The sequence below is a fragment of the Lucilia sericata genome, unplaced genomic scaffold, assembly GCF_015586225.1.
Source record: "Lucilia sericata isolate MDLA Ls3-8-SP2 unplaced genomic scaffold, ASM1558622v1 Contig000802F_arrow, whole genome shotgun sequence".
Taxonomy (NCBI): domain Eukaryota; kingdom Metazoa; phylum Arthropoda; class Insecta; order Diptera; family Calliphoridae; genus Lucilia; species Lucilia sericata.
Genome location: NW_023994794.1, coordinates 49,022 through 63,851, shown reverse-complemented (window position 1 = coordinate 63,851; position 14,830 = coordinate 49,022). Strand labels below are relative to the sequence as shown.

The 14,830-nt window shown below is 30.0% G+C and overlaps 1 protein-coding gene across 1 annotated transcript in view; it reads right to left on the bottom strand.

Moving 5' to 3' along the window:
- LOC119608182 (cyclic GMP-binding protein D-like) overlaps window positions 1–14,830 on the bottom strand; it is a 147,793-nt gene that overhangs the window by 129,146 nt on the left and 3,817 nt on the right. The window contains exon 2 of the mRNA XM_037962498.1: window positions 1,588–1,678. The gene's annotated coding sequence lies outside the window, so the exon portion shown is untranslated. The remainder of the gene's footprint in view (window positions 1–1,587; window positions 1,679–14,830) is intronic.

Here is a 14,830-nt window from a genome sequence, read left to right as displayed (position 1 = left end):
TGACAAAACTTAGTTTTATATAAGTCCTAATAATTCTAGCGATTTTTGTAAAGATCGAGCATTATTTGACCCTACAGAGTCCCCCCTGATCATACAGAGTCCCCTTCAGAAAATTATTTGAACTTCCACAATTTACTTATAAACACTAGTATCACGATGAGATTTGGCATCGATTTGGGCCTTTTATCTCTTAACTACGTCTAATAGATATATCTATCTAAAAATTGGCACAATGTGCTAATGTCTGTAACACTCAAAAATATTTGTCCTTAAGTATACCAGTCGGTTCAGGCTCACTTTCTCATTCGATAAAGCTATGTCCGTCTTTGTCACCATGCAAACCTTGTGTGCACGTTACAGCTAGCAACTTCCAATATCAGTTGTCAAAATTTGTCATATACTCTTCTTTGGATCCAATGACGAAGGCTTTTGAATATTATTGAAATAGGATCTTTTATTTCTCCTAGTCACAATACAACCGTACAAGAACAGGCATTATTTGGAACCTATGTAAGATTCAACATACAGGTTTTATTATTGAAAATTAATCACATTCAATAATTGGTGTAGATTATCATATAGTCGGCCACGCCCGACTATAGTTTACAGATATTTTTATAAATTTTTTAAAATCTTAATATTTTGTCTTATGTTGATTTTTAGTCCGAAACATATATGGTCACAAAAAAACCAACTAATTCTAAGAAAAATACCGACAAATAAGTATTCCTAATAAAACAATGCTATTCACTTTTCATTTAATTAACAATGTGTACATATGTATATACAATTTATCTTCATGTTAATTAAATTAATTAACTAAAACTCTTGTTAAGTATGAAAAGTTTCTTCTTTTAATTTCATGTAATATATATTAAGATAATATTATGCCAACAAAAAAATATTCATGTTCCAAAGCATGTTATTTTTAATTATGTTTCTTTGGTTTTCAGTTTCATTTGGCTTTTGTTTTTTTTTTTTTTTTTTTTTTTTTTTTGCCATCAATATGCCAAAATGTTATAACGTTTTTGTTTTTACCACAACTAATTAACAGTTTTTGGTTTTGTTATTTCTCTGTTGTGCAAGATTTTTATTATCTTCAAAATATTTGAGTTTTCTCTTCTATGATTCTCTACACTAATGATCATCATTGGAAAACTTAAGCAATTTCATGTTTATTAAGTTCAATGCAGTTTTGTTGGCTATTTATCCCTTTGCTTTTTTTTTGCCACTTCATTGGTTTTTTCCAACTTAGATTTAGACTACATACATATATGTAGAAATACATAGCTATATACTTATATAAGATAATCCCTTGGAGTGAAGTTAACACGCAATTTGGAAACCATGCAAGTGTTAGTCTAATGCTAAAAAGTTATATGTAGTTTGTGTATAAAATAGAAACAAAAAAACTTTAAAACACGCCAGTAATATGTGAGCAATCCAAAGGGGAACTTGTTGTTCTATTCACTTCTATTATCTTTTAATCGAAGTGATAATTACATTACTATTATTATTTTTATCATTCAGCAGCAAACAAAAACTTAACAACGAAATTCAATTTTCATTTTATGGTTTAGTACATACCTTAGCAATTGTTTTTTCTGTCAGTATGATGTTTTCATATCATGCATGCATTTGGAAGATTATAGTTTTTTTGCTTGTTAAGTGTTTTGAACTGTAATTAAAAAATAAACAAGTTATTTTAATTAAAATTTGTATCGATTTAAGATTTAATTATAAAGTTATGATCGATATTGAAAAGTAATAAAAGTTAATCTTTAGTAAGTAGTTGTTATGTTATGAATATTGCTTAAAGCACGTACAAATGTAGACAAATTAATGGGATTAAAAATAATAGAATTAAATAAATAGTTTGTTTAAAATCTTTAATATTTTATTAAAATCCTACAATATGTCTTATCTCTTCATCATATTTTGTAATAACAATCACACTTATTATACCCTACACCACTATAGTGGGAAGGGTCTGTGCGTCTGTGCTGATGTTTGTAACGCACTATAATATTAGTACTATACCCACTATAAAGTATACTGATTGACTCAGAATCACTTTCTCAGTCGATATATCGATGTCCGTCCGTGTGTCCATGTAAACGTTATCAAAGTACAGGTCGCACCACCACCTGGATAATAATCTTGCCGCGATATGGTGGCTTAGTGCTGGCTGCAGTAAACTCTGCTGAGCTTTCCCGCATGACAGCGAACTTAAAAGCCTACATGACCAAAGGTTATCCTCCCCATCCCCAATCCATATTCCCTGTTTTAATCCCTTCATTTTCCCACTATCCCATTCCCCACTTGTAAGATTAAGGTGGTTGGTAGCAGTGCCGAGAACCTGAATGGCTAATTAGTGGTAAAAGAAGATTAGTCGCTATGACACGGGCCGGTTGTAATGCCTAGTCTAGTCCATGCACGTCGTCACTGCATGGATCGTCCTTCCCTTTACGTGCACACTCGTGGGACTAAAATATGGAACATTCAGAAAAACAACAATTACAACAACGTAAGAAGGATGATATAGATTCATCATCCGAAGATGGTCTTCTGGCCTCTAGCCAAGAGACCGTGGTCAGTAAAACAGCTAGTGTGAGCGACTGTCTCAGCACTCCACTACTCTCAAAACCCTTGACAAAAACACCTTCCCAATCTGAAGCCAAATCTGGCGAACAATTATGTAAAAAGCGAGCAAGAAGAAAGAGTCAACAAGACATCTTTCTAGACGAGATTGCAAAATGCTGCAAATGACACTCCACATGAAAGCAATGAGGAAGATCGCGTCAATTACGAAGCTGTGGTAGACGAGTACCAGAAGTTTATGGAAACCGGAAACTTTCAAAGCAGCTGCAGATGAAAGGTCCAAGCGGAATCGATCTCAGGCAGAGACAGGAGAACCGTCCAAGAGGAGGAAGGTTGCAGATAACAAAACCACTCCAGGGCCTGCAGCATCCGCAATCATATCAGCCAGGAGACCATTCAACGAAGTGGTGAAGAATCACCTCCTGATAATCCTCCATAAATCCTGTAGTAACAGAATGGGGTGCCGTGGAATCTAAACTGACTGAGTTGGTTATGGAACACCTCCTAGCCAGTGAAGGCACCTCGTTTTGACTCCGGCGAGATACATCGGGGATACAGGGTGATCAAATGTATGGACACGTTCTCAAAGGACTTCCAAATACATCATTAAGATAAGTGACGTATGGGAAGGCTTAAGTCTTGAGCTTATTCCCGCTGAACCCATCTAGTTATCAAAAATTACCACTGAAACACACAAAATGTTGGAATGCCTGAATCCCAACATCCACATGGACGACTGGTCCATCATTTGCGCCAAACAATGCGACAACCACACCTTATCCCCGCTATCACAGAGTCGGGCTCTGCTGAGCTCGAGAGAGCAGGGGTCAGAGACGCTAAAGTGAAGTTGTTCCGTCCCACAAAAATCGCTGGAAAGACTCATCGCCTCACATATTAGGCAACGACTAGAGAGCTCATTACGGCTTTCAACTAGTCAACATGCCTACCTTAAACGACGATCTACAGAGACAACTCTACATGAGGTTGTCAGAGTTATAGAAAGATCCCTCGAATTTAAACAATATACTATGAGAGCCTTCTTAGACGTAGAAGATGCTTTCAATAACGTAAATAATTCTGAAATTCAACAAACTTTTGCTAATCTAGATGTTGAAGAGTAGGTATATCTGCAACTGGTTAGTAACTATGTTGAAACCTAGAATAGTTACTGCGAGTCTTGGTAACAGCGTTAAGTCGTAATCGCGTAATCTTCCCACTGCTTTGGCTCATCGTTGTTAACTCGATTCTAATTGAACTGGACAACAGAGGGATTAAAGTCGTTGCTTATGGGGACGATGTTGTGATACTTGTATCAGGAATGTTTCCAGACGTCATTAGCGATATTTTGTCTGATGCTTTGGTGCTACTCCGTAAGTGGGCCACAGAAAGTGGTCTAGGATTTAATCCAAGAAAAACAGAACTGGTACTATTCACAACAATGACCAAGATTCTTCTGCATTGATATATATTTTTTTATAAATTACTGTGAAATATTTCTGATAAATTTCAAGATTTCCTCTTTTAGATCTCGTTAACGCATTTTGTTACATTTTATTAAATTTGTAATTAAGTTCATATTAAACAGATTTATTTCAAAAAAATTTCATTTCTGACCCACCAAACTCTTCTATACAAACTAATATGTGTTACGGGTAGTATGAGTAATATTTATTTTGTATTTATTTTATCACAAGTATACGTAAATATATTTTTTTTTTTTTTTGGATTTTTATTAATTTGTTATCAGGAGAGAACATTTTCGTAATATTTAACATATCTTCTCTTGGTTTTATCTTTTTTGTTACTTTTTTGCAATTACTGTATTTATAAAAAGTTTCAAGATCGGACGTACATTTTGTTACACTTTTCAAAAATTGTGATTAGGTTCATGTCATATTTTACAAAGCTTGCCTCTAGTAAATTAGTAGTTTTTTTTTCAATCCTACTAGACCGGAGGTCGTGGGCTCGTTTCCAGAGGTACTGTCAAAGGATCGCTAACAGGCCCGGTGGGGATATATTATACAAACTTTAAAAAAATGCAAAAAATTTTAAATTGTCCCGAATTTTTAAATAAATGTATGAAATTGTGTATTCAATATATAACAAATGGAATAACAAAATCAATAGAACCCTCAACTATAAAACGATGATTATAAAAACGACAAAAATAACAATTTGTATTTGCAGCTTAATCTCTTAGTCGTAAAATCTGTGACTCTCACATAACGGCACTCTGTTGTATTGACCCCAATAAAAGCAATCCAATTTGCTATTTCTAATTACAAAATTGCTTTCAATCATACATTATCACGTTGACTTCTTAGCCATTCATTCTCAATTTAACTAACACTGCGTTTAACTATTTAATTTCTATAGATTTTTTTTTCTCCGTTGTTTATCAATTGAATAAATTAAATATTGAAGACGTGTGTGGACATAATTTTTTTATTTGTTTGTCTATATAATATATAACTGGAATAAAGAATGGTTATCTATCGAATACTATATACATATAATTATATAAATAAAAGTGTGTGTTTGATCAAATCCCGTTTATTTGTTTGGTTGTTAGACTTACCAATGGCTACTTTTACTTTGTGGTCATTTTCAAATAAATATTCTACGTGAATGTGTTGAGTCCTTGTCTTTGTTTTGTTAGATATTTTTCCATTTCAGTTGACATGGGTGTTTAAGCAGACAAATAAAAAAATCGTACATATATTTATACGAAAAACCAACATGTATGCCATTGTTTGTGTATTTACTCTACAACAACAATAGTACACTAGTTACTTTTTTCAGCTTTTAACTTGGTCGGTTTACTGTTGTATAAATGTATGTATATGCATGTATGTAGGTATTGTGTTTACGTTTTAAGCCAAGATAAAAATCATAAGCAAACCATTAGATTGTTTTCTCTTCGATTGACGTGACATGTTAATGAATGGTTTCTCACATAAAATACACATACCAGGAAATCTATGTGTACATGCACATGAATACAAAGGCAAAATATTACACTCACAACCATACAAATGTAGTAAATACACGTATTGTGAGCCTTTTGTAATTTTATTTTTTTTATACATTCTATTATAACGATCGGATTTGTATGATTATACACTGAGTGTAAATTGAACAAGATCTACTGATACTATGTTTGCTAATAAACGAATTTGATGTTGAAGATTAATCTTCACTGACGTAGAGCAGAGCTTTGGAAAACTGGATTATGATAAATTATGTACAATATAATAGTGATGCATTACCATAGTTATAACAAATACAAAATTTTTCTCAGCGTATATTTTTATGTAAGTATTTAAGTATGTATGTTTTGTTTGTTTTTTTTTTTTTTTTTTTGTAATTTAATGGTAGTCTTATTGTAATGGTTGAACAAGTTCTTCCTCCTTTTCTTTAATTCATGTTATTCTCTTGTTTTTTTTATATATATAGTTTCTTTTTACTTAGTTTTTATTTAAGTTTTTTTCTTCTCTTTTTTTTGTACTTTTCCTTTACTTAGGTAATTTTGTCAAGCAAATGTATAATTTTCTATAGTCCTGCTCATTCATATCATTGTTCGTATTGTTGCTGTTTGTTATTGAGTTTAGTTATTTTTCTTCTTGTAAGGTCTTAAGGATAAGTGAGGTCCGAATCTGATTTAACAACAAAAAGCATTTTGTAACAATTATTTGTGGGTAGAAATAAATGGAAAAACGTGTCAGACTGAGTATGGGGAAAATTATACGTAACTTTGTATGCAAGAATACAATTTTGTTATGTGAAGGATAGTACGTAAACACCCATTGACAGTTTTTAATAAAACTGCTTAGAAATGATTCTTTAATTTAAGATTTATATGTTATATTTAACATTATCAATAAGGGGATTTGAAGTTTAATTTAAATTTTAATATACACATACTTGCATATATAAATTTTTCATTTTTATTGTTATCTCATAACCAAAAATATGACAAACATTTATCAAACTAATATCACGATACAATTCGACATAAGTTACTTCCATAATTATACGCAATTTTTGCCCTCCGTATAAATGTTTTTCTGAAAATCTGGTTTTCATCAATAAATTGCTGACATATATGGAAAAATTTGACACAAATATCTTATGTAAAAAAACCAATTCAAAAATCCATTTAATAGGTGTAAGTTCCATATAACAGATCCTTAACTTATTTTTCTCACTTGATTTTTATTAGTCAGTCAGTTAGTTAGTTAGTTAGTTAGTTACGCTTTAAGGTAAGTTAGTAGTTAGTTAGTTAGTTAGTTAGTTAGTTAGTTATGTTATAGTTATTCGTTAGTTAGTGTATTAGTTAGTTAGTTAGTTAGTAGTGTTAGTTTAGTAGTAGTTATTTAGTTAGTTAGTTAGTTAGTTAGTTAGTAGTTAGTTAGTTAGTTAGTTAGTTAGTTAGTAGTTAGTTAGTTAGTTAGTTAGTTAGTTAGTTAGTTAGTTAGTTAGTTAGTAGTTAGTTAGTTAGTTAGTTAGTTAGTTAGTAGTTAGTTAGTTAGTTAGTTAGTTAGTTAGTTAGTTAGTTAGTTAGTTAGTTAGTAGTTAGTTAGTTAGTTAGTTAGTTAGTTAGTTAGTTAGTTAGTTAGTTAGTTAGTTAGTTAGTTAGTTAGTTAGTTAGTTAGTTAGTTAGTTAGTTAGTTAGTTAGTTAGTAGTAGTTAGTTAGTTAGTTAGTTAGTTAGTTAGTTAGTTAGTTAGTTAGTTAGTTAGTTAGTTAGTAGTTAGTTAGTTAGTTAGTTAGTTAGTAGTTAGTTAGTTAGTTAGTTAGTTAGTTAGTTAGTTAGTTAGTTAGTTAGTTAGTTAGTTAGTTAGTTAGTTAGTTAGTTAGTTAGTTAGTTAGTTAGTTAGTTAGTTAGTTAGTTAGTTAGTTAGTTAGTTAGTTAGTTAGTTAGTTAGTTAGTTAGTTAGTTAGTAGTTAGTTAGTTAGTTAGTTAGTTAGTTAGTTAGTTAGTTAGTTAGTTAGTTAGTTAGTTAGTTAGTTAGTTAGTTAGTTAGTTAGTTAGTTAGTTAGTTAGTTAGTTAGTTAGTTAGTTAGTTAGTTAGTTAGTTAGTTAGTTAGTTAGTTAGTTAGTTAGTTAGTTAGTTAGTTAGTTAGTTAGTTAGTTAGTTAGTTAGTTAGTTAGTTAGTTAGTTAGTTAGTTAGTAGTTAGTTAGTTAGTTAGTTAGTTAGTTAGTTAGTTAGTTAGTTAGTTAGTTAGTTAGTTAGTTAGTTAGTTAGTTAGTTAGTTAGTTAGTTAGTAGTTAGTTAGTTAGTTAGTTAGTAGTTAGTTAGTTAGTTAGTTAGTTAGTTAGTTAGTTAGTTAGTAGTTAGTTAGTTAGTTAGTTAGTTAGTTAGTTAGTTAGTTAGTTAGTTAGTTAGTTAGTTAGTTAGTTAGTTAGTTAGTTAGTTAGTTAGTTAGTTAGTTAGTTAGTTAGTTAGTTAGTTAGTTAGTTAGTTAGTTAGTTAGTTAGTTAGTTAGTTAGTTAGTTAGTTAGTAGTTAGTTAGTTAGTTAGTTAGTTAGTAGTTAGTTAGTTAGTAGTTAGTTAGTTAGTTAGTTAGTTAGTTAGTTAGTTAGTTAGTTAGTTAGTTAGTTAGTTAGTTAGTTAGTTAGTTAGTTAGTTAGTTAGTTAGTTAGTAGTTAGTTAGTTAGTTAGTTAGTTAGTTAGTTAGTTAGTTAGTTAGTTAGTTAGTTAGTTAGTTAGTTAGTTAGTTAGTTAGTTAGTTAGTTAGTAGTTAGTTAGTTAGTTAGTTAGTTAGTTAGTTAGTAGTTAGTTAGTTAGTTAGTTAGTTAGTTAGTTAGTTAGTTAGTTAGTTAGTTAGTTAGTTAGTTAGTTAGTTAGTTAGTTAGTTAGTTAGTTAGTTAGTTAGTTAGTTAGTTAGTTAGTTAGTTAGTTAGTTAGTTAGTTAGTTAGTTAGTTTAGTTAGTTAGTTAGTTAGTTAGTTAGTTAGTTAGTTAGTTAGTTAGTAGTTAGTTAGTTAGTTAGTTAGTTAGTTAGTTAGTTAGTTAGTTAGTTAGTTAGTTAGTTAGTTAGTTAGTTAGTTAGTTAGTTAGTTAGTTAGTTAGTTAGTTAGTTAGTTAGTTAGTTAGTTAGTTAGTTAGTTAGTTAGTTAGTTAGTTAGTTAGTTAGTTAGTAGTTAGTTAGTTAGTTAGTTAGTTAGTTAGTTAGTTAGTTAGTTAGTTAGTAGTTAGTTAGTTAGTTAGTTAGTTAGTTAGTTAGTTAGTTAGTTAGTTAGTTAGTTAGTTAGTTAGTTAGTTAGTTAGTTAGTTAGTTAGTTAGTTAGTTAGTTAGTTAGTTAGTTAGTTAGTTAGTTAGTTAGTTAGTTAGTTAGTTAGTTAGTTAGTTAGTTAGTTAGTTAGTTAGTTAGTTAGTTAGTTAGTTAGTTAGTTAGTAGTTAGTTAGTTAGTTAGTTAGTTAGTTAGTTAGTTAGTTAGTTAGTTAGTTAGCATATGAAAGGATTTATCATAGTTTACTGCTGAAATCACGGATGGAAGCAATTAAAATTTTTAACAAATTTAGAATTCATTAAAAATATTAAATATTTTTTGAAAAATCAAACACAAAGTTGTTTGTTAAGTTTTAACTATTATGCTTTCTATATAAATGAATCTATTGTTATTGAAGGAATAGTATTTTATAAGAAAACAAATAAATCCAAAAGAAAATGTAATTACATTTCCTTAAAAGATACAAAGTTCTACCTACTTTTTAAAGTAACTACAATAGAATGAAAAAAAAAAAAAAAAAACAATGTTTAAAAAGTAAATATTGAATCAGTTGCCAATTAACTTTTACACACAATACCTATGTACATTAAAAAATTGTTAACAAAACAAAAAAGAAAGAATTCAACAAAATATTTTGTTGCGAATGAAAGTAAGTAAAAGTAGTAAAAGGGTTATCTGTAGATACTTGTTAATATTGGCACAAAACCATGGAAGCATAAAAACACGTACAACAATATGTGGGTTACGCTAAGCAATTTCCGGCTACTTCTTAATATGGCTCCTGTTCAAGAAAGAAAAATAGGAAAACAACCATTTTAGCTGGCGAACCACATCAATACATTGAAATATTTTATTTTTTTTTACATTTTTTCTTCTTTTCACTAAAATAAAGTCTTTAAATCCTATTTAAGGTGTATTAAAGTGAAAACCTATTTTTACTACATTCTCTTCTTACTTTAGACTATATTTAGTATAACAAACAATCACATATACTCTGTACACATACAATATCTGTCCTTCAGGAAAAAAAGGATTTTGTTTGTTGTTGTTGTTTTCGTTCTTATGGTTGGCAGATATAAAAATAAGAAAAAAACAATATGAATGTTTACGAAAAAAAGAGTTGCCCTTTTTCCAATTCACTACATGTATAGAGTTGAAAAGTTTTTTTTTATTTGAATTTTTAGCTGTTTCCTTAAAATAACGTTGGCAAAAATTCAAAAGGGAATACCTGGGTTTTGTTATTGTTTTTAACCTATTGTAGATTGCTTTTGTGTAGATAAATTGTTTCTGTTTTTTTTTTTTAAATTTTCAGATAATAATTCAAAGTAATCGACAGAAGAATCGACAGCCTTACTGTTCTATAATTTTTTTGGTTGTAACTATTACAACATAATTTTTCACTTTTTGGCCATCGTTTAAGATATTTGGTTTTACATGGAACTTTCCTTTTGTAGATTTACAAAACTGTTTAATTTCATATCATACAAAGTTTTATTATAGGATATACAATGCGATTTAAAAATCTTTTGAAATGTGTATTTCCTGTTTTAACCAGTATTTATTTTTCTTCTTTTAAAAACAAAACCAGATATTTTGTCATAAATGACCTGCAGAAGTTTTAATACGAAAAGAGTTTATAACTAAACAATAGAAATATAAAAATACTTTCCTAGTAAATCTGTGATTGGTTTTTGTGTAGATCGTTTTCAATTTTGTCATTTATCTATGTGATACATACTTGCTTTAGCCCATAAATATAAAATATTTCTTAGAATGAATAATGTATGTATAACAGCTTAACAAATCTTTGCTAACGATATTCGCATATAAGAACATTTTATATCTATCACTTTTTTTCTCAACATTAAAGTTCCAGTTTACAAGAATATGTATGTGTAATAAAAAAACAACACACAAACACATCATACATAGTAGATGAACATCATATCAGCAAAAACGAAATCCTGGTACACATTTTCAATGGTAGTAAATGAAATCAGATTTCAAAGTTCAGCCAAGTGTATGTTTTCGTGTTGCAAACAGCATCTGTTTAGCTTTGAAATTTGGTAACGAAAAAAAAAATATATAGAACTAAAAGTAAAAAATTACGAATAAATAAAAAAGTGTATTAAAGTAAAATGGAAACTTATTGAAAAATTAAGCAACAAGTTGTAACATAATTTAAAGAAAAAGTTTATTGAAACTAAATTTAATATAACAGAAATTGTAATAATATTTTAGCTTCACTTATTGAGCATATCCTCTAAGAACAGACTATAATGAACTAAGTTAGACTATCAAGTAGGAATAGAACTTGCATATATAAATCTAAAACTTAACAAACTTCCCACAAGCTTACCAAGACACTCCGTTTCTTACAATATTTATCTGGCGGTTAATTGATAAAAAATAGATATTCTTAAGCAAGAATTATAAAGTCTTTATGATCAATAATAGACTAATGTAAGAGGCATTTCCATTGTGAAACAAGTAAGAAATTATAGTCGGGCGACTATTACAAAAATAAAATGTGATTTATTTTTCATAATAAAGCATTTAAGTTGAATTGCACCTTGCCTTGAATTATACTTAAGCCATATATTGTTGAATAAAATTGTGGACATTTAAGTCAAATTTTGAAGGGGGATTTGTATAGGGGCTATGGTCAAATGAGAAACTATAATTATAAAATTCATGCGAGTCATCAAGGCTAGTATAGAACTTGGTTTTGCAGCTTTTTGTCAAGATACGAGTATATTAAACATAATTATAAACTTAAAATCCATATTCGTCGGGTTCAGTTGTATGGGGTCTAGGTGAAATAATGGACCGATATTAACCATTTTCAATAAGCTTCGTCTCTGGAATAATAGAAGATCATGTGCCAAATTTCATTAAATTATCTTAAAAATTGCGACCTGTAGTTTGATTAAAGGGTTTACAGGCCCTATTCGGGGGTTTAGTTGTATGGGGGCTAGTTGAGAAAATGGACCGATGTTAACCTTTTTCAATAGACTTCGTCTCTGGGACAATAGAAGATCATGTGCCAAATTTCATTGAATTATCTTCAAAATTGCGACCTGTAGTTTGATTAAAAGGTTTACAAGCCCTATTCGGGGGTTTAGTTGTATGGGGGCTAGTTGAGAAAATGGACCGATGTTAACCTTTTTCAATAGACTTCGTCTCTGGGACAATAGAAGATCATGTGCCAAATTTCATTGAATTATCTTCAAAATTGCGACCTGTAGTTTGATTAATAGGTTTACATGCCCTATTCGAGGGTTCAGTTGTATGGGGGCTAGATGAGAAAATGGACCGATGTTAACCATTTTCAATAGGCTTCGTCTCTGGGACAATAGAAGATCATTGAATTATCTTCAAAATTGCGACCTGTAGTTTGATTAAAAGGTTTACAAGCCCTATTCGGGGGTTCAGTTGTATGGGGGCTAGATGAGAAAATAGACCGATGTTAACCTTTTTCAATAGGCTTCGTCTCTGGGACAATAGAAGATCATGTGCCAAATTTCATTGAATTATCTTCAAAATTGCGACCTGTAGTTTGATTAATATGTTTACAAGCCCTATTCGAGGGTTCAGTTGAATGAGGGCTAGATGAGAAAATGGACCGATGTTAACCATTTTCAATAGGCTTCGTCTCTGGGACAATGGTAGATCATGTGCCAAATTTCATTCAATTATCTTCAAAATTAGTAGTTTGATTACAAGGTTTACAAGCCCTTTCAATAGGCTTCGTCCCTGAGACAATAGAAGATCATGTGCTAAATTTCATTGAATTATCTTCAAAATTGCGACCTGTAGTTTGATTACAAGGTTTACATGGACGGACGGACAGACGGACGGACATAGCTAAATCGACTCAGAAAATGATTCTAAGCCGATTGGTATACTTTAAGGTATAGGGCCAATATTATGTGCGTTACAAACATCAGCACAAATCCAATATACCCTCCCCACTAAAGTGGTGTAGGGTACAACTAGTGCCTTCACAAAGTTACCTTAAGTTCATAAGGTCGATCTTATATGAGACCTTGGGTTAAGGTTGTCTAGTTCTCATGTCATCAGACAGATTTATTATTTTAGGGTCATTAAATAGGGACATTTTTATACCCTCTACCATAATCAGTAGTGTTAGAGGGTATATATAAATTTGCAATTCCGTGCGTAACACCAAGATATTTATCTTTATGAAATTCTGAGTCGATTTGCTATGTCCGTCTGTCTGTCTGTCTGTCGGTCTATCTCACGGTAAAACAATGCAAAGGAAATCAACCAAATTCACCAAAAATATCCATTAATGTCCTCCGCAGTCTGGTATTGAAAATCAGCAAAATCAGTGTACAACGTAAGAAGATTAAAATTATAAATTTCAGACTACCTCGAAAAATTACTTTTTTCCTAATTTTCGAGTAGTTTTCTCAGAGACTACCAAAGATAATTCGATAAATTTTGTTATATTTTATTTGATCGCCCAGAAATTAATTATGTTCAAAATTAAAACAATCGATTTAAAATTCCTGTATCCTATACCTATACAAAGGTACACACCTATTCTCGGAAATGGATTTAACATTAATAACTACTTCAACAATTTTGCACATATGTATGTATAAAATATGAACAGAAATAATATTACCAAAGTAGATCTGTATCGGTATGTAATTGGTCATAGCTCTCATTTAAGGCCCACTTCATTAAGTTACTTTATCCCATATATTTCATTATAACCTACACCACTATTGTGGGTAGGGTATTATGAGTTTGTGCTGATGTTTATAACACCCAAAAATATTGGTCCTACACCCACTTTAAAGTATACCAATAGGTCCAGATTGACTTTCTGAATCGATTAAGGTATGTCCGTCTGTCCGTCCGTCTGTGTGTCCATATAAACCTTGTCCTTTTGATCCTTCACATACAGATAAACATATATGTCTAGATCGTCTTAGACCCAGAAATATATATTTCTTTATATTACAAACAAAATATACATATAAAATAAATACACTTGTTTAAGCATCCTACAAAACTTAAAGATATTTTTAAATAATTTTCTCTAATAATAATTTCATACCTACTATAAAATTAATAACATTAATGTACTTTTTACAAATAATACCCTAAGATAATAATTTAAAATCTAAACTAGAGATATGTATGCGTATAAATAATTATAAATTCTATTTTCTATGAAGCCCTAAGCTATTTCTATGAATTTCTATTAAAATGTTAGATTGTACTCTGTTGTATTTATCCCAAATGTATTAAATAATCCATGTGTCTCTGTAATTGAATGTGCTTTGTGTTGCAAACAACAACTTCAAAGGATTCATATTTGTTTTTAAAAATATGGTTAACAAGAGAATACGTAAAATATCCACAACTCTGCAGTTCGGAGTGGCTGTTCCAAACAATGTAGTTATTTAGGATTATATAATTAAGTAAATGGCTAGTTTTTATAAGAAGTCTAAGAGAAGATTTACTTCCCTCATATATTATTTGTGATTACATTTCTTTATTCCAAGGAGTACTTACTTGTCCCAGTTATGTTAGATGCGCTAGTATATAAAAATTTAGTCAATAAGTAAACACTAAGAAAAATATCGTCTTAAAAAGTTTCACAGACTTCTTGAAAAACTGCAGGTTTACATTAATAAATTAATGTATTTGTCTGTGTGTTATGATTATATCTTACATATATAAAGCCTTAAGTTATACACTGCAGATAATTACATTTCAATTTAATAGACATAAATATACAAAATTTAAGTGCATATATAAGAGTATAATTGTAAGTTTTGTATAACAACAAAATAAGCAAGAATTTTTTATTAGAAAAAAACATGTTTAATTAATTAAAGTGTTTTCGATTTATATCAAAACTAACAAATCAACACATGTTACTTACTTGTTAATTAAAGTTATTTTTACCACAGATTTAATTAAATAAAACTCGAAATTGCAGAAATAATA